The 25,563-nt window shown below is 33.9% G+C and overlaps 1 long non-coding RNA gene across 1 annotated transcript; it reads right to left on the bottom strand.

Annotated features, from left to right (window-relative positions):
• Window positions 1–3,042: 3,042 nt before the first annotated feature.
• On the bottom strand, window positions 3,043–18,126 carry LOC132603906 (uncharacterized). Its single transcript, XR_009568569.1, has 2 exons — window positions 17,407–18,126; window positions 3,043–4,448 (listed from the first exon to the last, which is right to left on the bottom strand). It is a non-coding gene; the product is annotated as an uncharacterized LOC132603906 (long non-coding RNA).
• Window positions 18,127–25,563: the final 7,437 nt, after the last annotated feature.

The following is a 25,563-nucleotide window of genomic DNA, read 5'->3' as shown; positions in this document are numbered from 1 at the left end:
GGGTGATTGGTTATTATCAGTATATTCTACATGATTGGGGGTGAAAGAATTTGAAGATGAAAAGCTCAAGGTTTCAGGAGATGGGATTCTGGAATACGATAAGAATGGCATTCCAAACCGAGAGATCTTTTCAACTATTGGGGTGACTTTATTTTCTTGCAGGCCTTGTTTGTGGAGGAGTATAATGCAATATGAAATATACTCTGCTAATATTAATTTGATGATGAAAAGCTGGATGAGAATCGGATGCACCAAACACCATTTTTCAAAGATTCCATCTTGCAGAATGATATGCCCGAAATGAGGTTGCCACTTTGGTTAAATGCCATTTCTTTCTCAGGGAGTTCCTCTTACTTTGCTTTTATTGTTAGTTGCATTGACGACAATGCTAATATTTTAAGTTGGGGAGGCTTTATTTTAATGAATATTTTTGTGATTGGGTGTGATTTGTCATATGAAAAATGATAATTTGGTAGAATGACTCTTTTTAGTTAGTATTAGTTTTTTTTAGTTTCTTTATATAATAGGTGTTGGTTGTGACTTTTTTTATTCTCTCGGCCTATGTGTGGCTTGCTTGGTACCAACATGACTTAATCTTTGGCATATGAATTTTTGATCTTTGAAAAAAAAAATGATTGAAGTAATGATTCTTGTTGTGACCTTTAGACTCAATTTTTAGCTCTTTCTTTCACTAATTAGTCTATTTGGATTAGAAGTGACTTTTTGAGTTCATTTGTTTCAATTGGATTTTGGATACATCTTCTACTTGAGTTTTCATGTGTCATGTGTAGTGAGGTTTATTAGTGAGTTCTTTTGCATTACTTGTGGTCTAGAACTTGCTCGAAATGTGTTTCAAGGCGAAATCCTAGACTAATTTGGTTTGAAAAATGATGTTAGGCCTTCCTTGGACCGTTTTTGTGCCTTACATTTCCTACACTTGCATAATTTCCCTAGTCAATCTCTTTTGAGTCTTTAACTTTTTCTTTGGCAACCATGTTACAAGCTTTAACCTTTTGTTCTTTGTTGATCTATCATTTGTGTCAATCCCTAAAATCCACCCTAGACGTGACCGGCATCCGAGGTCATGGACAACATCGGAAGAACCTCATCAGATATGGAAAACGTTTAATACTTTCAAAATCAGCGATTTGTCTAATAAGTAAAAGACACAGCCTTAGCAAGTATCTAAGGTAAAGTCATGCTCATTAAAACGAAACAGCGGAAGTCTAAATCCATACTTAAATAATACGTGTCAACATGCCCCAAAAATCATGGAAAAACATCCACAACACTACCCATATAGTTCAACAACCATCTAAGGAGCTTCTACGAAACAAAGAGTGTCTAAAGTCTCGGGACGCAGCCCAACAATCTAAGTAAATGAAATATAATATAGAGAGATGCCCCGCGAACAAGCATGTGGGGTCACCGAAAGATCTCGAGGAGTAGCAAGTTCCCCTAAGTCGTCGGCGCGTCACAAACCTGCTCTTCAATGTTACCTAACATACCATCAAAAACAACAACGGTATACCTGAGTACTGGGTATTCAGTGAGTATCTCGGGGACAATAAATAATATAGCAAAATAAATTAATTAGGATCAGTAATACTAAGTGTATATCTAAGTGTGTCGCATTTTATTCCATCACTTTGATCTTGTTTTCGGACATCTTCATTTGCAAAGTTGGATTATATCTCTTGTTATGCTTATGTATTGAATGATTTTTATTTCTAATGAAATGGGTTAATGTTTCTCTATTTATTCTTCAATTTTCATGTCTCTTAATGGTTGCAAACATTAATTGTGCCTAGTTACCTTTACTTTGCTTGGAAAAGAGAGTTAAGGGTTAGGAAAAGAGTAAATAGCAAGGATTTGAGGCTTTAAACCTCATCTGATAACTTGAGCTACGAATAGGATAGTTAACTTGAGATTAAATTGATTGTGCTTAATATCACACTCTAAGGCTTGGAAAAGCTTAGAGTGAAATTCGTTGATTTGGTTGGAAGACTTTCAATGAGATTTTAGAAATCATTATCTATTAACATAAACTCGCTCTTAGTTGTAAAATTGTAAAATACATTGGATCGTTACTTGAGAGTAATTTCTCTTGTTTTCCTTTACTTGTGAGTCCATTGATCACTTTACCCGCTTTCTAGTTAGTTTTATCTTTATTAGTTTTTAAATAAAAAATATCAAATATTGAAAAAGTGTTTGGCTTAGCGTAGTTGGTGATAAATCCTTTACTTTCACAATTGCCTTTATATTGTTCCCTGTGGATTCGACCCCAACTCATAGTTGGATAAATTATATTACGACGACCGTGTACACTTTCTTATTGAGGAGTGGATTTGGACGTTATCAACAACCCCACACTTTGAAGTATTTCAAGCTGGGATTTCTTCCTTTCCATCTCTCATATGGAATGGATTGTGTTTTTCTATGGGGAACTCAGTTAAGTATTCTATTGCCCGTAAGAATAGCTTGCCCCACAAGTTTTGGGGTAAACCAGAACTTAACAGTAAGACATTCATCATCTCCTTTAATGTTCTATTTTTTCTTTCTGCAATCCCATTGGATTGTGGAGAGTAAGGGGCTGTTATTTGGTGAATAATGCCATATGCCAAACAAATTTCTTCAAAAGGAGATTCATATTCGCCGCCCGTATCACTCCTTATCACTTTAATTTTTTTGTTAAGTTGAATCTCAACTTCACTTTTGTATTGCCTGAATGCTTCAATTGCTTCATCTTTACTATTAAGTAAATAAAAATAGCAGTAACGAGTGTTGTCGTCAATGAAAGTAATGAAATACTTCTTTCTACTGCGAGATGGAGTTGACTTCATGTCACATATATATGTGTGAATTAAGTCTAAAGGATTTGAATTCCTTTCAATTGACTTGTAAGGATGTTTTGCATACTTTGCTTCCACATGGATTTGACATTTTAAATTATCGCATTCAAATTTAGGCAATACATCCAAATTAATCATTTTTCGCAAGGTTTTATGATTGACATGTCCTAAATGGTAATGCCATAAATCATTTCACTCAAGTAAGTAAGACGAAGCTGGAATTTTATTATTATCAACGACCATTACATTCAATTTGAAAAGGCCCTCTGCAAGGTAACCTTTTCCTATGTACATCTCGTTCTTACTTACTACAACTTTATCTCAAACATAAACACACTTAAAACTGTTCTTCACTAGAAGTCCGATCGAGACTAATTTTTTCCTAATTTCAGGAACATGACAAACGTTTTTGAGAGTCACCACCTTGCCAGAAGCCATTTTCAGAAATATCTTTCCATAACCTTCAATCTTGGCTGTTGCACAATATCCCATAAAAATATGTTGGTCGGGTCCGACAGAAGCATATGAAGCGAATGTTTCTCTAACAACACAAATGTGGCGAGTGGCGCCAGAATCGATCCACCACTCTTTAGGATTTCTCACGAGGTTGCACTCAGACAACATAGCGCACAAGTCATCAACTTCCTCATTTGTTTCACTCATATTAGCTTGACCCTTTTTCTTTTCCTTCTTCGAAGCACGACAATCTACAGCTTTGTGTCCGATTTTTCCACAATTGTGGCAGTTTCCTTGAATCTCTTCTTGTCGGGATAGTTCCTTGGTCCTGATGCCTTTTCCCTCTTTTTAGGATTCGTTGGAGTAGTTTCAACAATATGTGCTCCCCTGGAGGAGTTTCAACAATTTGTGCTCCCCCTATTGCTGATTTCCCACTAGCCTTCTTTTCTTCCGCCTTGTTATCTTCCTCGATTCTCAACCGAACGATGAGATCTTCGAGCGTCATCTCCTTTCGTTTGTGTTTCAAGTAATTTTTGAAGTCCTTTCATAAAGGAGGCAACTTCTCTATTACTGCCATAACTTGAAAGGCGCCACTAGTCACCAAACCTTCAGTCAGGAGATCGTGGATGATATAACCTACAACTCTTGAACTTGAGTAACAACAGACTTGCCATCTACCATTTTGTAGTCCAGGAACTTGGTGGCAATAAACTTTTTTAATTCGGCATCCTCAGTTTTATATTACTTTTCCAACGCACCCCATAGTTCTTTCGAAGTTCCCACATTACTATAGTCAGTGTAAAGATCATCCTCCAGTCCGCTATGTATATGATTCTTACACAAAAAAATTCGATTGCTTCCAAGCCTCAATCACAATGAAGCGTTCATCTTTAGGAGTTGATTCGGGTTGAACCGGAACTTCTTCCTTAATGAACATTTGTAGACTTAAAGTTGTTAAATAAAAGAACATCTTTTGTTGCCATCGTTTGAAATCAATCCCGGAGAATTTTTCGGGCTTTTCTGCCGGAGCCGGTGCCGCTGCAGCACGACTGGAGGAGGCAACATTGCTTGTAAAGCCAACCACCGGAGTTGGTGTGACAGTAGCAGTAGCATTCAGATTTGGAGTTAGGTCTCCCATTTCTGTTGACAAACACAAACAAAATCGGTGAAGGTTTTATATCTTCAAACCGAAATTCAAACATTAATAAATCTTTATATCTTCGAACTGAAAGCCAAAATTACTCGATGATGTTTTTATATTCTTCAAAAGATTATCAATCGATCATATCACAAATCCAAAGCCGAAGCCGAAGCCGAAGCCGAAGCCGAAGCCGAAGCCGAAGCCGAGCCGAGCGATGACGACGGCGCGAGGGGAGTCCCTCTTCTCAACTCTTTAAGAGCTAGAAGAAGTGTTTCTCTATATAAGCACATACATATCACCTGCCACCACCAATGTGGGAGAATGCTCGCTTGGAAAAGTTACATTTCCAAAATTTCAATTTCCCTCCAATTTTGTTTCCCTCAATTTCCAAATCCACACTTCATCTTTAAAGCTCACTACTTGGTGACTTTAAATTCCCAACAGGTGTATCGTCAGTACCAAAAAAAAAAAAAAAAAAAAACGACCAAACAAAGAGTCAGCATAAGAATATATAAAGTTTTATTAAGTAAATTTAAGGTCTCTTATAAAGATTTTGCTTTAGGCTATCAATTTCGTTGGAACGCTCTCGCAGGTCTAAGACTAGAATAGTGAATGAACTAGTGATAAGTATGATCTCGTACCTAGAATATGGCTTACTTGTTTATGTAAGTAGACACGTTTCCATTTTAACTAAACAAAACAAGCTTCATGTTAGTCAAAGTGATTAAATTTGACTACCTTTTTGATTTTTCTTGAAAGAAAGAAATACATGATTAAATAGTTTTTTTTTTTTTTTTTGTCTTTCTAAAGTCTACTTTAGTTCTGAAACAGAAATACCAAACTTTCTGGGCATGTCCACAGTCCGGGTCCATATAGCTTTAGGCCCTTCTAAATGCTTAGGCAAGAAGATTTCGAACCTTAGTTTTCAAGCATTTTTTTCGCGGATTGTCCTTCTTTTGTGGTGGTCTTTAAATTTTGCCCTTCAAATTTGTGGTCTTTAAGTTTTGCCCTTTGCTTGGAAAGTTGGGCGAATACATGAAGTTCTGGGTTCGAACCCCCGCTCAGGCATAAAATAAAAAAATAATTTCGCCAGGCAGGACTGGGGAGTGTATGCCGGATCCAGCATACAATCTTTAAGGAAAATCTAAAGTTATGTCGGATCCGGCATAACTAAAAGTCTGCCCCATAAGGCAGAATTTTTCCTAAAACATAGTTTAGTTATGTCTTATGGGGTAGAAGTTTAGTTAAGGCATAACAAAATGATGCCCCATAAGGCATAGACTTTGCCTTATAAGGCATAGACTTTGCCTTATAAGGCAAAGTTTAAGTTATGCCTTAAGGAAAAGTTCCGCCTTATGGGCATACTTTTAGTTATGTCTTTGGGGCACACTTTTTAGTTAAGGCATAACTAAAAGTTTACCTTGAAAAGTAAATATATATATATATATATATATATATATATATATATATGCTTCAAGGCAAAGTCTGCCGGAGGGGGCAGACTTTTAGTTAAACACAACTAAAAGTCTGCCCCCTCCGGCAGACTTCTAGTTAAACACAACTAAAAGTCTGCCGGAGGGGGCATAGCAAAATTTAAACTTTGTCTTATAAGGCAAACTTTTAGTTATGCCTTAAGGAAAACTTACGCCTTATGGGGCATACTTTTAGTTATGTTTTATGGGGGCATTACTAAAAGTTTACCTTGAAAAGTTAAAAAAAAATACGTATATATGCTTTAAGGCAAAGTCTGCCCCCTCCGGCAGACTTTTAGTTAAACATGACTAAAAGTCTGCTGGAGGGGGCATAGCGAAATTTAAACTCTGTTTTGCAAAAAAAAATTAAATTTTGACTGAACGGGGGTTCAAACCCAGAACCTATGGGTTTTAACCGAAGGGCAAAATTTAAAGACCACAAATATGAGGGGCAAAATTTAAATAGCACCCAAAAAAAGGCCCGTTTTCAAGACATATACTTCCTCAGGCTTCTTTTAATTGTTAAGTATAATAAAAATAGACTGTGTTTTGATCACATAATTTTAAAGGATCACTTTCTTTAATAGCTTCATTAACTTTAAAATCTTAGATCTCAAGATAGATATTATGTATGTATCTTAGACAAGTCAATCTCTATAATAAAAACGTTCTTGTATAAAAACAAAGTGAAATACGGAAGTAAGTTAGATGTTTTTGGAAGGTTAAAGCTTTATGATATGTACTCTTTACTCTTCTTGTGTTTTGCTTTTGAAAATGATTTTCTTGATACAATGTATGTATCTTAGACAGGTCAATCTCTATAATAAAAACGTTCATGTATAAACAAAATTCTACTTTGACCAAAAAATAGGTGTCATGTCCTTACTGGTGAAAGCATTAGATGAAAAATCACCTAAATTTCTTTGGAAAAAATGGCACCAATAAGCCAATGACTTGGACCTTTTTAGTCGTTCTGGAACCCACAGATTACCAAATACTCTACCATTTTCATTTTTGTGTCTTATTTGTTAAGAAATACATTTGTTTATATTTAATAAGCTTTAATTCCCACGTTCTTGTTTTACCTTTAATGATGCTACTTATAGATATGCCATGACAAAGGAGGAAATAGAATTTGAACTTTATAATTCAGATGCCACAGAACTCACTAATCTTGAATTACTGGATTCGAAGTTTTAGTATTTACACATACATAGATATAGGCTTTACTTGAATATGCTAAAAAGTGATCGGTCATCGAAGAAGGCTTAGTTAGAGAAAAGTATTATTAACAAGTCAAATTCTTTTGGAGTACACTTTAGTCTATGCATGTTATAATCATAGTGTCTTCTCTCTTCCTTTGTTCTTTTGAAGTTGCATGTAAGATTAATTTAATGCATACTAAGACCTTAAACATGATAATCTTACAAGATGACGTTAAGGGAACATACCTGGTGCAGAAGACATTATCGCAGAGAAAAGCGGAAGCATTAATTTGAAATTGTTTTCTACCTCCTTGCCCTAGCCTAATGTTACCACAACAGTTAGTGATGAAAAAGATGTACAGAATTTTTGTGGTAACCCTAATGGGTGGAGGGAGGACTAATTTATAGGAGTTCTGACTTAATACGGTACGTCAATCAAGTAACAGATCTAACGGACGAGATTTATTCTTTATTAAATATTAGTTATGGGCTTTGCATTAATTGGGCCACACATAAATTAATAAAAGTCTTAACATTCTCCCACTTGGCCCAATGACCACATAACATCAATATTAATGACATAAACATTAGTTGCGCATAAAATAAATCTCTTCTATAATGTCCATCATACATACCATAATATGACAAACCACTCATGTAAGTTATGGCGGCTATACATAATTTTGTGCTACATACTCTCTTCCATATACTACAACATTAGCGACTTATCATACCAGGTTCATAAGCTATAAAATATGTAACCATTATGGTCCACAATAATATCTCATGAGACTTATCCAATAATATCTCAAAATAATAATGTGGACACCCTTATGAAAAACAGGAAATTCATTAATGTATATCAGAAACACATAATTGAGCTCAGAGTGCCAAAACATCGTAAGTGCATCAGTCATAAGTACAACCAAGACTCATTATATGTACATATCCTTTAAATGTCTTTGGTTGACAACTTTCATCAATAGATCTACAATCATGAGATCATTTTAATAGACACTCTTTGTTTCTGAATCTTCTCTTTAATGACAAAGTACTTTTATTTTCAAAAGTATGGTACCTTTAGAGTATTTGTCATTCTTAGAGAAGAACAGTATTGCAAACTAATTATCATAAGTTTCAGTGGCTTGGTAATGGCATCGACAATCCCCAGTCCTGAAATAAAGCTCTACAATCATAAACGCGAATAGTGACTTCAAACATAATGTCACAAATTTCCCTTCCATTCATGATAGTATAATGACAGTTTACTTAACATTATTCCACATTATTGTTCCTCCACATAATAGGAACAAATATTAAAGTGCGACTTAATTTGTTATTTCTATCTGTCAAAATATTTGATAAAACTGACTCCAAGTATCCAATCAACTTTCATTATATTGGATCTCACACACATAAACATTTATTGCTTTTTCCTTTTGGATACCACAACACTTTATGCATCTTTTCATTATCAAATTATAGGTGAAAATTTATGCAATCTCTCTAGGGTTTTAAGAGACACAATTTCTAAGACAATCCATCAATTAATTTGACTTATTATGAAATATTTCATTCATGTCAAAAGGATGCCTCACTTGTATCTTTCACTTAAAAATTCTTTGAGAGTAAATTTCATGCAAAATCATCAAATAATTAGCAGCAAATTATATATTATCAACATATGGGTTAAAATATAAACATACTCCCATTGATCTTCTGGTATATTCACCTATTAACGATACTTTTCTTAAATCCAAAATATACTACAGTATTATTAAACTTAATATACCATAGTCATCAGATATATTTAAGCCAATACATTGACTCTTTTCATTAACACACCATCTGATCTTTTCTTTAATTTTGAAACCTTTTTGTTGGTCTATATAAACTTCCTCCTCGAGGTCTCCATTAAGAAAGGCAGTTTTCACATCCATTTGGTGTAACTCTAAATCATAATGATCCACCAAAATCATAATAAAATTCTTAACGAGTCTTTCTTTGAGACCAATGAAAAGGTCTCTTTATAATCAATGCCTCCTTTCTGAGTATAATCCTTGGGAACAAGTCTGGCTTTACATCATTCAATATTGCCAATTTAATCACATTTGGTATTAATGACCCATCTACAATCGATTCTTTTAGAACTTTCTGGCAATTTAACGAGATCCCAGACTTTGTTGTATCCATGGATTTTAAATCTTCTTTAATGGGATCAATTCATGTATCAGACTCAGTACTTTCTATGGCTTGTGAAAAATAAACCGAATCTTTATAAGTCCAATGTTAAAATATGAATCTTGTAAATAAACCACGTAATCATCTTGAATAGCCGATTTTCTTAATGACATTCTTTGTGGTTAATTTGTGTCAGATATTCGTGAGTTAGTTCCTTCCTGGAGTGTTTCATTCAAATGATGTGGAAGTAGGCACATTCATGGGAAATGGAACATTATTATTTCCACACTTTGTTGTTCGACACTCCCACTAACCTCACCATTTTCAATGAATCTTGCATTATCAGTTTCAACAACTTTTGAGCTATGGTTTGGATTGTAAAACCTATACCCTTTAGATTTCTCTGGGTAAACAATAAAGTAACCACTTATTGTTCGAGAATCTATTTTCTAGTCATGCGGATTATAAATTCTAGCCTCTGCTGGGCAACACCAAACATGCAAGTGCCTTAAACTAGGTTTCCTTTCCCTCCACGGTTCAAAATGAGTCCTTGGAATTGCCTTACTAGGAATCCTGTTTAATAAATACACAGCGGTACTAAGAGCGTACATCCACAAAGATTTGGGTAATGAGGAATTACTTGACATACTCCTAACCATATCCATAACTGTTCAATTATGGCTTTCTACAACCCCATTTTGTTGAGGTGTTTCTGGCATAGTATATTGTGCACATATGACATATTTCTCGAGAAACTTTGCAAATGGACCTGGATACTTTCCTGATTCGTTATATTTCCCATAATATTCACCACCTCTATCTGAACTAATGACTTTCACCTTTTTATCAAGTTGCTTTTCAACCTCATTGACGTACACTTTGAGAGCGCCCATTGCTAGAGATTTTCTTTCAACAAATAAATATATCCATAACATGAAAAATTATCGATAAAAGTGATAAAATATTCTCTCCACAAAAAGATGGAACATCAAATGGTTCGCAAATATATGTGTGTATAATTTCAAGATGCTTCTTGTGGCACCTTTCTTACTATGCTTGGTTTGCTTTCCCTTAATAAAATCCAAACATATATCAAGATCAGTAAAATCCAGATTCGAGAGAATCTCATTCTTTACTAATATTTCTTTGGATATATGATCCAAAACTCTGTGCCACAAGTAAGCAGAATTTTTATCTAGTGAACTACGTTTAATTCCAACATTTTGATGAAGAGTAAGAAAGGATTCAGAAAAACATTGGCGAGTCTCAATTTAAATAAACCAACAATAAGAACACCAAAGTTATAAAGAATAGTATTCTTATATATGTTGAAACATCCATGTCCAAACTAAAAATCAAATCCAAAACATCAAGTCTTACAAAGAGAAATCAAATTCCTAAAATTGAAGGAATATAAGGAGTCACTACGTTTAATTCCAACATTTTGATGAAGAGTAAGAAAGGATTCAGAAAAACATTGGCGAGTCTCAATTTAAATAAACCAACAATAAGAACACCAAAGTTATAAAGAATAGTATTCTTATATATGTTGAAACATCCATGTCCAAACTAAAAATCAAATCCAAAACATCAAGTCTTACAAAGAGAAATCAAATTCCTAAAATTGAAGGAATATAAGGAGTCCGTAATAGATAAAGGTGATGTCTAGTCTCGAAGATCAAACGATAAGTCTTTATGCCTTCAATTGGAATCTTTATACAATTCTTCATGAACAAGAAATTCTTATTTGGATTTGTGGTTTGGATCAAAATGAATCACTGCAACATAGTGGATACATGAGTAGTTGCACCAGAATCGAGCCACCAAGTATTATTAGGAACATCTACTAAATTTGATTCGAAACATACAAAAACACTAAAAGTATCTTTCTTTACGAGTCAAATTTTACGTGCAGGCAATCTTTCTGATAGTGTCCTTCCTTATCACAAGAAAGGACACACATCTGCCTTTTGTTCCTTCTTAGCATCCTGTGAAACATTAGTAGGTGCTTTCTTCTTGAACTTGTTGGCCTTCATTTAAGTCCTTTACCACCTCCTTGATCGACGAGGTTAATGGAATGACTTCTTTGTTTCTTAAGTCTTGATTACTCCTGAATAAGCATGCTTTACAATTCACTAACATTCTACTCAATCTTAAAAGTAGTTAATTTCGAATTGTCCATACTCAAGAGGCAATAAATTCAGAATAAACTGAATCAAGAAGGTGTCATCTGCCTTCATGCCCAAGGTCTGAAGTCTTGTTGCAATATTAGTTATCTAGATGACATGATTTTACATACTACGCGACCCATCAAACTTCATGGTCGTGAGTTCAGCTATTAGTGTACCAGTGAGAGACTTATCAACAGAACCAAAACGTACTTCCACAAACTTCAGGTATTCCCTGGAACTTTCTATCTATATAATAGTACTAAATAATATTATTAGCAATAGTCATTCGCATAAACATAAGGCTCAATTTGTTAGAGCGTTCCCATGCTTTATTATAACGACCCATTTAGTCGTTATAGTTTTTTGATCCATTTAACCTTGTTGACCCTTCTCCAAGTCCCATTAGTATGATTTATGAACTAATGAAGTCATTGGGTTGGTTTCCGCAAGGTTCGAGTGTAAATTGAGTCATTGATGAAGAAACTAGTTAAGTTGACGAGTTAGAGTTGATCATGACCAATGTCGGGTTAGGATGACCCCGTGTCAATGTTTTAGAAGTTCCAACATGTTAATATGATGATTTTTAACTTTTCCACAACTTTTGTGGAGGTTCCAAAGAGTTTCAGATGGGTTTGGGTTTTGTCGTGCTAGTATTCGATGTTTTCGCTGGAGGTCTGTGGATAGAAATGGCTCCATATTGATCTTCCGACCTTTTTTTGGGTGAGTTTTGAACCATTAGATCCATATCAAAATTAAGAAGCTATAGGACAAAGAATCATCGCGTTTGGCCATGGTGACCGCTATAGCGACCGACGGGGGAAGAATTCCCTATTTTTATATTTTAACTCTGAACCATTATTCCCAAGACCCCAAAGTTATTTTTCAAGAGAGAAAGAGGCAAAATTCATTCCATTCTTTGGTGAAAGCATCTTGGAGGGTAAGTCCCCATCTTTATTTGTTCATTTTCCTTTTTTTTTTTTAAGTTCCATGATTGTTTTAAAGTCCATCAATGGTGGGTGAAAATCCTAGAACCCTAGAATTAGTAAACCCTTAAATAATTGGTGGGTTGTTGATTTTGTTGTTAATTAATCATCTAGGAGTATAGATTATCACTTTCTAGGAAGGGAATTTGATTTCTTATGGTTGAAATTGCACGTTGAGACTTAGGGTTCTAATAAAAATGGAAATTTTATCCTAAAATCTATTTGAAAGGGTAAATTGATTAGAAACCCATGGATTGAAGGTTAATGATTGAAGAGATAGAAGTTACGATAAATTTACCATTAAAGAATGGTTTCATCCATTGAAGAGGGTAGAAGTAAGCGGGTCTTCTTCTCCAAATTGTTTTTCTTGTTTAAATACATGGTTTGTTGCTTACTTAGCATCATATTGTTAGACTTTGATCGTTATGAGGCGCTTCGAAAATAGAAGGCTTATGTGGAGTAGTTTGTGGCTCCTGTTCTGCATTCCAGGTAGGTTATGGCTTACGTTAATTAGACTTTGATTAGCGAAACGTATGTATTGTGTAGAATTGACGGGAGAAAGCATGATTATTTTTTCGGACATGGTGTTTTGGTTGGATATTAGCTAGGTTGGTATGACTTCTGATTTTGTGGGCTCGTCGCCATTACGTTATGTATTGAAATATGAGGTGTAGTTGTATTCATACTGTGGTGATTCGGGATGAATCTCTACTAGGTTGATTATTATTGATGGTGGCTTGTTGCCCTGTTATTGTGATTAGACTTATTGCCTAAATTGTCGTGTTGCACTTAGTTCTCTCTTATTGTGACGCATATTATCGGAGAAAGGAAGGATACTAAGTTTAGACCTGAATTGTGGTTTATATATTTACGATAGTACGTAGATGAATACTTGATGTATGATTTACTGTTGATGATAATATATAGAAGAGTGCAGCTTCTTGGTGATACAAGACTTAGTTGTGAGGCGTACTTGCTACATGTGGAAGTAAAGAGGGACATAGAATATTATGTTGGTTGAGACGGTTTGTATAACTCATTTCATGGCTGAGTTGATCCAAGTCTTGATATGACTTGTGGCTTTGTGACTTGTACCTTCACTGTTGCTTTATTGGTTTGCATTGATTTACCACGTTTACACTCATTTATGCATCCATACGCTCATACACGATGGAAATGGTTTGGAAGACTAGTGGCATGATGCCTTGTGTTGACATTGATATTGTTAATTGTTCATAGTCCATACATACTAATGAACTGAAAAACATTGAGATATACATTGTGATGTGTAATTAGTGAAGAAGTTAATATAATCTTCTTGTTGAATCGGTGATGTTATTTGAAGCTAGTTGTGAGCTCGTGGTCCGAGGTTCATTCCGGAAACGAGTGGTACATATATATATGAAAAGGCACAAATGTGACCTGAATTATGGGCTCGTGGCCCGAGGTCCGCTCCGGAGACGAGAGGTATATTGATATGGTCGCGACTGAGGTTATTTCCGAGGCGGAGGATTTATGACTCGGGTCCGAGGAGTGGATTCGGAACGAGGGTACATGGATACAATGGGTCCCCTGCAGGTCATGACTACTGAGCTATGACATCAGTAGTGTTATACCCCATTTTAAACGGGTTAAATTAGAGTACAACATATTGGAAATTCCTATTTTTGCTTTTAAGGAGTCGCCACCAAATTGATTTTAAGGTAAATTAGGGCACCTAATTATTAACTAAGATAAAGCTAACTAAACCTCCATTAATGGTCTGCTTAATTTTCAATTCTAGGTAAGAGTTCTAATTATCCCAAAGGAAAGGAGTTAGGCATCCTCTAGGATCCGTAACTACGGTTATCCGACCAAACTTAAGTTAATTAATTAAGGTTAAATATAATGCTTAAATTTTAAGAAAATAGTTTGTAAATATTATTAAGGTTTTAAAGGAAATATAATAACACCATTTAAACTAACTTGTAGAAAAAATATTAGTAATTTGCATGAAGGAAATGCTTTTAAAATGAGACTTAAAAATGCTGCTAAAACTTTGAGTGAAAATAGTAACGCTATTTTAGAATAAGACTTGTATAAAAATATAATAATTTGCATAAAAGAAACTTTAGATGATATTTTGAAATAAGACTTTCAATTGTTGTTAAGGCTTTTAAATATAATAACGCTATCTAAAATAAAGACTTATAGAAAATATAATAATTTGTATAAGAAGAGACTTTGAATACTGTTTAGAATAAACTTATAAATATTGCTAAGGTTTTAAATAATAGTACTATTTAAAAATAAGATTTGCAAAATATGATGATTTGCATATAAGCAAAAAACTTTTAAGAGAAGACCTAGCTATTTTAATCTTGGGGCAAACTTATATTATACGAATATAGTGACGTTTTAATTCTTAAGATAGTAAAATAAGACATGTTTCCCTTAACTCAAAGTATATAGCCACGTTAAAAATCAATTATTCTAATGAGGACAAATACTATAAGTAAAATAAAGAGGATGAAACTTATAGAATTAACCGTTAAATTTTCCTTAAGTTAACTATCCGTTACTAAAACTAAATCCCACTAAGTTCTCCTATAAGTCATCTAAGCTAAGCGACAAAATAAAATAAAGTGTTAGTCAAAACAATACAATAAAATAAAATAGAGGCACAAGAAATGTAAACAAATGGGCTCAGCCCATTTTGGGCTGCTGTGATCGTGCATGCTGTTGGAATGGGCTCAGGCCATTTTTAAAAGACTGTTGCGGATCTGTTTTGTTGCATGTTGGGCCTCGGCCCAGCAGAGATTTTATGCACTGCTGCGAATGGGCTGGACACGGAGAAGATTTCGTTGGGCTTTTAGCCCAACACCGAATATGGAAGAAGAACGAATCCGATATGTGGTGGTCATGCAAAGAAAGAAAGATAAGGATTAATATCTAATCAATGAATAAGGTTAAGCATGTAGAATATAAATTCAAAATAGATCAGTAGATTGTGTATATTCTGTGTATATTTTAAGTATACATCATGTATACACACTCAATAAGGCATATCTGTTCACGCAATAACATATAGGACTCACGCAAAAAAAATGCATTTTACAACAGCTAGCGTGGATAAAACTCAGGCAAAACATACTTGCAATTTTGGGCACACACAAGACCGAATAAAAAACATGACAACATATACAAGACTCAGCCAAGGTACACTTGCAGGAAAGATTTAAACTGAACCAGAAAAGAAAAGCAAAGCATGACAGTGGCTAAGCTTAAACAGGAATAAAGGAGCATTCTAGTTCCACAGTATTTGGATCTGTTTCTAACGCACTGTCGAAGTATAGCTCTCATGCAAAGCATCAAGGGAAAGAAGTGTTTCAGTGAAAGTATATTAGTAATATACATAAATATACGTAATCAAACATAACATGCTTGCAATACAAGAATCGTAAAAATCGAGAAAATAGGAACACAACAGGCTCTACAGATCTGGTCCTATACTCTTAAAAGAACAATACGTGACTAATACCATTTTATACGAAGGAAACATTTTTCAAAGATTACTTATCGAGCTGGAATCACAAGCACGTAAAGGACAACATATTAGAAATCAGAAAGAAACATACTACCCAAATTGGTCATTTTCTCTAGTTAATTCACTTCAGCAATTAGCAACCAAATCTAACTAAGAACCGAGCTAATTTCCCTTTCTCAACCTTATCTCTCTGTCCCAACATGTTACAGCAAAGAGGAAAGGGATTTTATATGAACAGTAGCTAAAAAAAAACAATTATTAATCATATAACTACTGATTGCTAGAACAGAATCAACACTAATTTGACAGTACTTAACCGCCAAACCACGAGGCCAGACATATATGCATGATAAAGAAATTACACAGATAATTGCACCGAAAAAAGAGCTTCCCAGTAACTAAATTCCGATTAATATACTACATAAAATGCTGATGACTAGAATAGAAACATGAACTTGCTCTTGCCTAGTGTAAAAGTCAACTTGCTGTTATAACTGAAACAAACTGCTTAACAATGACAGTTGAGCGAGACTCTACTATGACACCTAATTGGCATCGGTTTAAACTATCTCTTGAACATCAGAGGTGTATATGAATTTATCATGACCAGAAGAACAAAGATCACATAACATATGCATATCCTCCTTCAGGGACAGCGAATCACAGAACCAAGCCAAGTGAAGTGACAGGGCTTAATATTTCATTTTTTATACCGGAACAGATAAGATGACACATACAAGCTCAGAAATTGCAATTTATCCTTCTATACAAATTTAAGCCTATTACGTGCTTACAAAGTTGAACATAACAAACATTACTGGCAAAGCCTACTGGTTGCTCGTGTCATTCATTTTTTTTAATATTCCCCATAAGATGACTGAAAGCCACAAACCAAATAAACTTCTTTTCTTTTAGCGAGACAATAACGATTCTCAGACAAAGAGATTTCTTTCTCAATTCCTTAATCTCTACATTATTAACCTTATAGCACATACAAGAGATTATATAAGAAATAAACAACTATGCAAACCTCTTAAACAAGTTTTTAACTTAAACATAAGACACAAAGATATCATATCTTGCTGCCGAAAACAATCAATAATCTTCATGCTATTCTCAAATTACTCAACTGCAAACCCAATACAACTAGTCATATTCGACCTAGTGGACTATGACGCCTAAGATATACAATATTAAACTAACCTATCATACTGAAACCTGTTTAACCATTAAGCGAAATAGAGGCATAGATATTTCATCTCATCACACCAGCATATAGCATACTTCACAAACTTCAAACTAAACTAACATAGTAATGTGCTGAATTATGCAGACAGTAAACTAATGTTAACACATAACAATTAAGAAGCTAAAAAAAACGCAAAGGGTGAAAAAATAAACAGAAGGGAATTAACGCACCTTCTTCGGGTGCAGCAAACAGGGTGCGAGGGTCTCCGAACTACCTCGACACAACACAAAATCCGAGCTCTCAAGCACTCAGATTCGAACGAATACCCAAGGAAAAAATAGAACAGACTTAGTATTTTTTTTTTTAGACGATATCAATAAAATTAAAACTAGTATCTTTAAAGGGGAGTTTGAGCAGCTAGAGAACTCTTGTTTTAGGGGGTTTCAAACTTTAATTTTCGGGGACTCCTGCGGCTAAAAGGACTCTAGGTTTCTGGATGACTCAAGAAATGAACTCTCTTTTTCTTAAGGAGATTTTGTGTGGCTCCCAACCCCCTCTAACACTTCCCGAAGACGATTATTTATAGGAGGTTGTTAGAGTTTTCGGGGGTTCAAAAATGGGGCGGGATTTTTAGAGCGTCAAGTTTGAATCTTGAATCCAAAAAATGTCCGTTTGAAAATTTGGACGAACTTGTAGACATTTCACGTGATCTAGTCAGATTTTGCTCAAAATGGACCGATTTTCTCTGGTCTTGAGGATTATTTGCGTTTTGAAGCGAAAATGGGAAAGCCCTCCCTTTCAAACGACAGAACCACGTAGGTGAGCAGAAGGGAAAGACAAATAGTGCAAAAAATGGGACAGGCAAATCTGTCCGTGGCTAAAGGAAGAATAAGGTTTGGCTGAAAATGGAGGGGAAGGGAGAGAGAAAGAGGAGGGCAGGGGTGGGGTGTGCGGCGTGAAGGAAAAAGAGAAAGAGAGAGGCGCTGTTAGGGTAGAAAATGATCAACACAAATAATTGGGCCGGGTCGGGTATAATTTAAACGGGTATGGGCCGGGTATATAAATAGTGGGCTAGGTCAATTAAATGTGGGCTGGGGATCAGAAAATATTTATGTTGATTGGGGTTCGAATTTGGACTAATAATTATATTCCTTCTTGTGCTATTTTGGGCTTCTAAATTTGCGCAAAAGATCTATTTTAAATAACTATACACTAATGTGTGCTAAAATATCACTTAATATAAAGTATGTAATTATTAATGCTCGGATAAAAAATAAAATTATATGGCGTCGTAATAGCTGTGCAATAATATTTTGAAAGTCAACAGTAAATAAACACTAGTATTTAACTGTGTGAAAATAAATGCGATGCGTGTGCGTAAGATGGTAAATATGTTGAAATGCTATAATGTGAATTATAAAAATACTGGTAATAGTAATAGCGACAATAATAATAATAATAATAATAATAATAATAATAATAATAATAATAATAATAGCGACAATAATAATAATAATAATAATAATAATAATATTAATAAATGAAACGTCGGTATTAATAAGAGGCTAATTATAGTAAAATATAAATAATTATTTTAAAGTTTGCCAAAATATCAGAAGCGTAAATAAATATTTTGGGGAAGACGGGACAAAATTGGGTGTCAACAAGTAGCATGTGTGTACAGTGTGTATTTGGCCAAGGCATTGCATTACATTGCATTGCATATCATCATATTTTGCATTGCACATCGTTATATTTTATTCTGCATTATTATATGGCTCGTTTAGTTCTGATTCTGGTGTGTTAGCTGAAACGGCTGTTGTGGTATTGATATGATCATTGACTGAGTTAAATTGTGGATTACTGACTCTACGTAGGGAAGGAACTTGGGCATGTGCTTACCAAGTGAGATTATTGAGACTAGACAGACTTGTGGTTTAGAAGCTTCATCTTAGGTTGTGACTCTGTTATGGGATATTCTGTGACTTGGATTTGAGTATTAAGTGTCTATCTGTTTATCTTGTTGATTTTATACTTATATGTGTGAACTAATCTTAGTCGGCCTATGATGCTTATCGGTACATAGTGTTTGTACTGATACTACCTTGCTGCACCCTTTTTGAGTACATATTCTGTTTCAGAGATTTCATCCAGATTACATCTCTAGCTTGAAGCTAGTTTGCTCGATCAGATCCGAGGGTGAGCTTCTACCCATGCCATGCCACCTGAAGATCTCTCTTTCTAGATGTTTACTTTTATTCCAGACATTAAGTGTTATTATATTTGAGATATACTTCAATCTTTAGACATTGTTAGTTAGAGTCCTTGTACGATGACTTTCAGATCTTGGGGGTGTATAGTTAAGACTTCCGCATATTATCTATTAATTTTTTACTTCTTTTATTTAGTCATTCATTCACTTATCTATTGATTGTTAATAAATGATTAAAGAAGTTAAAATTGGCTAATGATTAATGGGTTAACGGGTAAGGGTTCGCCCTACTAGTGATAATAAAGTAGGTGCCCGCACGGTCGGTAATTAGGGTCGTGACATTTATGGAAAGACTTCTCATCCTCACTGCCTGTATCATTAATAGCAGCAAGTGTTTTCTTTCAGCAGAGCCAAGTCAAGATCCATCACACCTAAGTGGAACTGGACTTGCTCATGTCACTCAAGAAGTTCAATCCGTTGAACACAATAACAGATGAAGCAAGCGAATGAAGAGGAATAGATGCAAAATAGAGATACAATAATATGAATTCAGCAAACAATAAAAGTATATCGTAATTCTCCTTTGGGTAGATACTGCGACACACTATCATAATTTAAATGCCATTTAATCTTTAATAGGCAATTAAATATTTTTAATCCAACATATACGACATCTTTGGATATACAATATATATTTGACTAATAACATTAATTTACCTCATTATATTTTACTATTCATAGAATAATTGATTCACCTTTGGGTTAATCCTTAAGTTCTAGCAATAGTGAATGTCAATTTATGCATCTATTTTCTATTATAGGCATTTCATTAGTTTAATGGACAAACGACAATATTTATATATGCACATCTTTCACAAACATATTAGTTTGGCCACTTTGGTGACTAACAAACTATATAGACATTAATACATGCATAAAATAAATACGTAACTTATGTACGTACATTTTAAACATTCTAGTTTGGCTACTTTGGTGACTAACAAACTATAAAACCATAATCACGTACATAATATAAATAATAAATAACTTTATGCATGTACAATTCATAAACAATCTAGTTCGGCCACTTTGGTGACTAACAAACTATATAAACATAATACATGCATAAAGTTATCATGGAGATAATGTATGTGTAAATATTGAACATTCTAATTTGGCCACTTTGGTGACTAACAAACTATTAACTGTAAGCACATACATTAATCGTTTTCTTTTAACAAATATATAAATAACACTTTTCACGATTGCAGCATATTAGAATCAAGATGTATTGCATTACGTTGAAATTAAATGCAATTAGCACATGATATGGGACTGTGGTTCAGCTTAAAAATTGTGCCCAAATTCAGGTCCCAAAAATTTCAACAGTAAGCCTTATCTACTTAATTGCTCAAAATATTCTAAATGGTCCGAAAATTAAATTACTTGATGGCCCAAAAGGAATAAAGAATTGATAGCTTAATTGTAGATACCCTACCTTTTATTCTGATGCCAATACCAGTTTCAATAATTAAAAGGCAAAAGGCAGGTTTGACATTAACCGCCGGAGGCACAATTACGCCTTTCATTATATGCCATTAGTTTTTTTATTTTATTTATGGACACATTCCAATGATTAAAGATCAAAATCAAGGGTTTCAAAACAAAACGTAATGCTGCCGGCCGGTTTATACCGTGATGCTGGCCCTATATTGCTAAACCAAGCGACTGTTACATCATTACAACGGTAATTTCGAAAGCAATTCAGTAATACACTACAATCTTTTCTTTGACGAAGATTATCAGTTCAAATATCCAGACTCTGATGCCACATGTTAGATTAATTTAATGCATGCCAGGATCTTGAACATGATAATCTTACAAGATGACGTTAAGGGAACATACCTGGTGCGGAAGATATTATCGCAGAGTTGAGCGAAAGCGTTAATTTAAAATTGATTTCTAGCTCCTTGCTCTAACCTTATGTTACCACAAGAGTCAATGGAAAAGAGGTAGAGAATTTTTATGGTAACCGTGGAGGGAGGACCAATTTATAGGAGTTCTGACTTAATACGGTATGTCCATCAAGTAACCGATCTAACAGACGAGATTTATTCTTTATTAAATATTAGTTGTGGGTTTTGCATTAATTGGGCCACACATTTCTATTATATATAAGTCTCTAATGAGGATGAACACAGCATCAAATACTTGTACCAAAAGCTTTACAAATTGTACATACAATGAATGCTTGTACTATAAGCTATATAACTTGTACACTTTATCCAACTATTTTTTTATCCCACGTGGATATATGTCATAGTACTTAATATTTATTCCCTTCTCATGTATCGACGTATGCACTTCAATTTTAATTCTCTGACACATTTATTTCCTCCCTGCACTTTTACTTGTTCGCTTTTGACTTTTCACGTTCTTACTGAATATTTATTCTCTTCTCATGTATAGACTTATGCAGTTCAATTTTAATTCTCCTATACAAATTTATTTCCTCCATGCACTTTTACTTGTTCACTTTTGACTTTTCACGTTCTTTAAGAATTAATAAATCTCACATGAATATATGTCATAATACTGAATATTTATTCTCTTCTCATGTATACACGTATGCACTTCAATTTTAATTCTCCGACACATATTTATTTCCTCCGTGCACTTTTATTTGTTCATTTTTGACTTTTCACGTTCTTGCTGAATATTTATTCTCTTCTCATGTATACATATATGCACTTCAATTTTAATTCTTCGACACATATTTATTTCCTCCGTGCACTTTTACTTGTTCACTTTTGACTTTTCACGTTATTTAAGAATTAATAAATGAAGTACTCCTCCGTCTCATATTACTTGGCTACATTACTATACTTGACTTTTCACGTTCTTTAAGAATTAATAAATGAAGCACTTCCTTCGTCCCATATTACTTGGCCACATTACTAAAAATATATGTCTATTTTTCTATTATATATTTTTCTTCTTCTTATATATAAATGCCCAAGATGGACGAACACAACAACAATAAGTTGTACAAAAAGCAACTGAAATTGTACTCTAAGCAGGGACTAACATGTGTACATTTCAGAAGTTGAACATTAATTCTACCTCTTGTGTGTTTACTTTTTAAGTCCCCACAGGTCTGCGGTGTCTTAATTATCCTTTCATTTCCTTCATTTGGTAGATACTCACTCCCTCTGTATCAATTTAAATGTCTACGTTTGATTAGACATAAAGTTCAAGAAATAAAGATAGACTTTCAAATCTTGTGGTTCTAAATTAAAAAATGTGTATAATATAATAAAATATCCTTTGAATCTTGTGATTATAAACTGTACATGTAGGATATTTGAATTGTCAACTTACTAAATATAAAAAGAGTTGGACATATCCAAAATAAGACAATTTTTTTTAAGCAACAAACACCCAAGTGGACGAACACATCAACAATAAGTTGTACAAAAAGAAACTGAAATCGTACTCTAAGCCAGGACTAACATGTTTACATTTCAGAAGTTTAACATTAATATTATCTTTTGTGTGTTTACTTTTTAAGTTCCCGTGTCCGCAGTGTGTCAATTGTCCTTTCATTTCCTTCATTTGACATATACACTCCCTCTGTCTCAATTTAAGTGTCTACGTTTGACTAGATATGAAGTTCAAGAAATAAAGATAGACTTTCAAATCTTGTGGTTCTAAATTAAAATGTGTATAATATAACAAAATATTCTTGAATCTTGTGATTATAAACTTGACATGTAGGATATTTGAATTGTCAACTTACTAAATATAAAAAGAGGCAGACATAATCAAAATAAGATAAATTTTAACAATAATTGAGAAATTAAGGGGTAAAATAAGACGAAAAGAAAAAAAACATAGAGACTCATTAAGGAGAATAACGGTATCCTTTATAAAATATACAAATCATAAAAATTAACTAAATTGAGTAATAAGATTAATCATGTTGGGCCTCGTGCATCATGTGGGCATAGTCTGCTAGTAAATTAATAAAAGTCTAACATTGCTATCATCTTAATAATTAATCATTGATACACGAGATAAAGCCAAATGGACCAGCAAGCTTGCCAATAATTGTTGTTTGACAAATGATAAATGCCCTCCCTTCTGCCACTGATAATCTATTGTATCTTTTGGCGTAAATTATGCTATACATGCGGGGACAGATTAGAGACTTTCCAATGATAATCCATTTGCTTTGATTAGGTAATTATTGTGGCTATTAGGACTATCGATAGTCAAAGTTTATAGTTCTGCTCCAACTACTCTCACCAAATTCTGATGAGCCTGTTTGGAAGGGCTTAAAAAAATAGTTTATAAGCTGAAAACAGCTTATAAGTCAAAAAAGAAAAAGTTGATGTAACCCATTTTTTTTTTTTTTTGCTTATAAGCTATTTTCAGCTTACAAGCTGCTTTAGATAAGTTAAGTCAAACAGACCCAATTATTTTTCGGGCTTATTTTAAGCACAAAATGGCTTATAAGATAACCAGCTTATAAGCTGTTTCAAGCAACTTATAAGTCAATCCAAACGGACTCTATATCTAGAGGAGATGCTACCTAATTAATTTTCTTTTTGTATTCCTCTAGATTTAAAAATTTATTGTGTACTATTTCATTTGATTGAACGTTTTTGGATTTTTCACTAACAATGAGCACCGTCACCATGCCAACCAAACAGTATATGCCTAAAGATTCATTATTTCAACTCACACGTTACAAGATAGTACTAGACAAAAAGACTCATGTCGACCAAAACGGTATTGACTTTCTCATTTAAAGGAATTCCCAGTTAATAGTTAGTTACGATATATATTAGTGTAAATAATTTTTGACTACCTTAGTTATTTCTTAGTCGTCAATCATTAGATCATGGACATTACTAATTACAGTAATGCAAATACTACCAAGGAAATAAGAGTTAGTAGAATTCTCAAAGTTGGAATTTCAAATTAATTATAGGGATAACCATTTCAAGGGTCGGGGAGGAAAACAATTGATTTTTCAAATTAATTAGACTATCAAGAATGTTGGTATATATAATGAATTACAGTTGCGAATATATGCACCCTTCACTTACTAATGTTGTAAAACAGCTGACGTTCTACAAAATTAGAAGTCGCAATTGCTGTTATTTAAATTTTGTTTCTTTGGTTGAAAACATGGCTTATATACTTTTCTAAGCTGTTCATGGAAGCTGGTTTCTACTTATAAAATATCCGCATGGACAACAAACAGTGTATATAAGGCTTGCAAAATATCTACTTGTAACCCAAGAAGAAGGCTATATTTTATCAGACAGTATAGAGAAAATTGAGTGAGGCATAACAAACAGAAGAAAATATTAAATTGTCAGGGCAAATGTCCACTGACAAAGGTTGTGTTCATTCTGGTTTGAATATTAGGGATTCACGATTTTATTCGCTTGAGCTTTAATCCAAATGTGTCTAAATAGTTGAATTCCTAATTCCGTTTTATATGACTCCTAACTTTTGATTCTCATTCTGATGTGAGATTTGTATAATGCAAAATTCACAAGGTACGCCATTCGAATTTAATCGCCAACTATGTATCCGTGGGCTATTATTATCTGATTTTCACTATTGATGTTTTTTTGGTAATAAGTATTGATGTTGTTTAACCTATTATAGCAGGCTGTCAACCTTTATTTTTCAGGCAACTTATTTTATTTTATTTTTATGAATAGTTGTTTGTCATTAACTTTTGAATAATTTAATAGCATAAAAAATCTCTGACACCATCAGCATATAAAAGCTAAATTCAAAATAGAAAACAAAGTAAAATTGTTAAAGAACCGTAAAGTGCAGAATTACGAAAGGGTTGAGGAATTTAGCTGCCCACATTCTGATTTTTCGCTAAATTATGAAGAATCTTTTGAAAATTTTATTATCGAAGATGTTAAAATGTTAAATCAGCTTTAATGATCTTTATTAAGCTTTCACAATCAGTCACAACTTGCCTCCATTATTCTTACAGTGAGAAGGTTCTCTGATGAAAGAAGCGAGTAGCAAGTCAAACTTTTCAAGATTAACATGAATTATAAAAATCGTCGACTACTTGTTTCACAAGATTTAATTAATCAAGAAACAATTGAATTTTATATTTCACTCAAACATTGAA

The sequence above is a fragment of the Lycium barbarum genome, chromosome 7 (assembly GCF_019175385.1).
Source record: "Lycium barbarum isolate Lr01 chromosome 7, ASM1917538v2, whole genome shotgun sequence".
Lineage (NCBI taxonomy): Eukaryota > Viridiplantae > Streptophyta > Magnoliopsida > Solanales > Solanaceae > Lycium > Lycium barbarum.
Note: the sequence above shows the minus strand (reverse complement) of the source record. Positions and strands in the feature narration are given on the sequence as shown.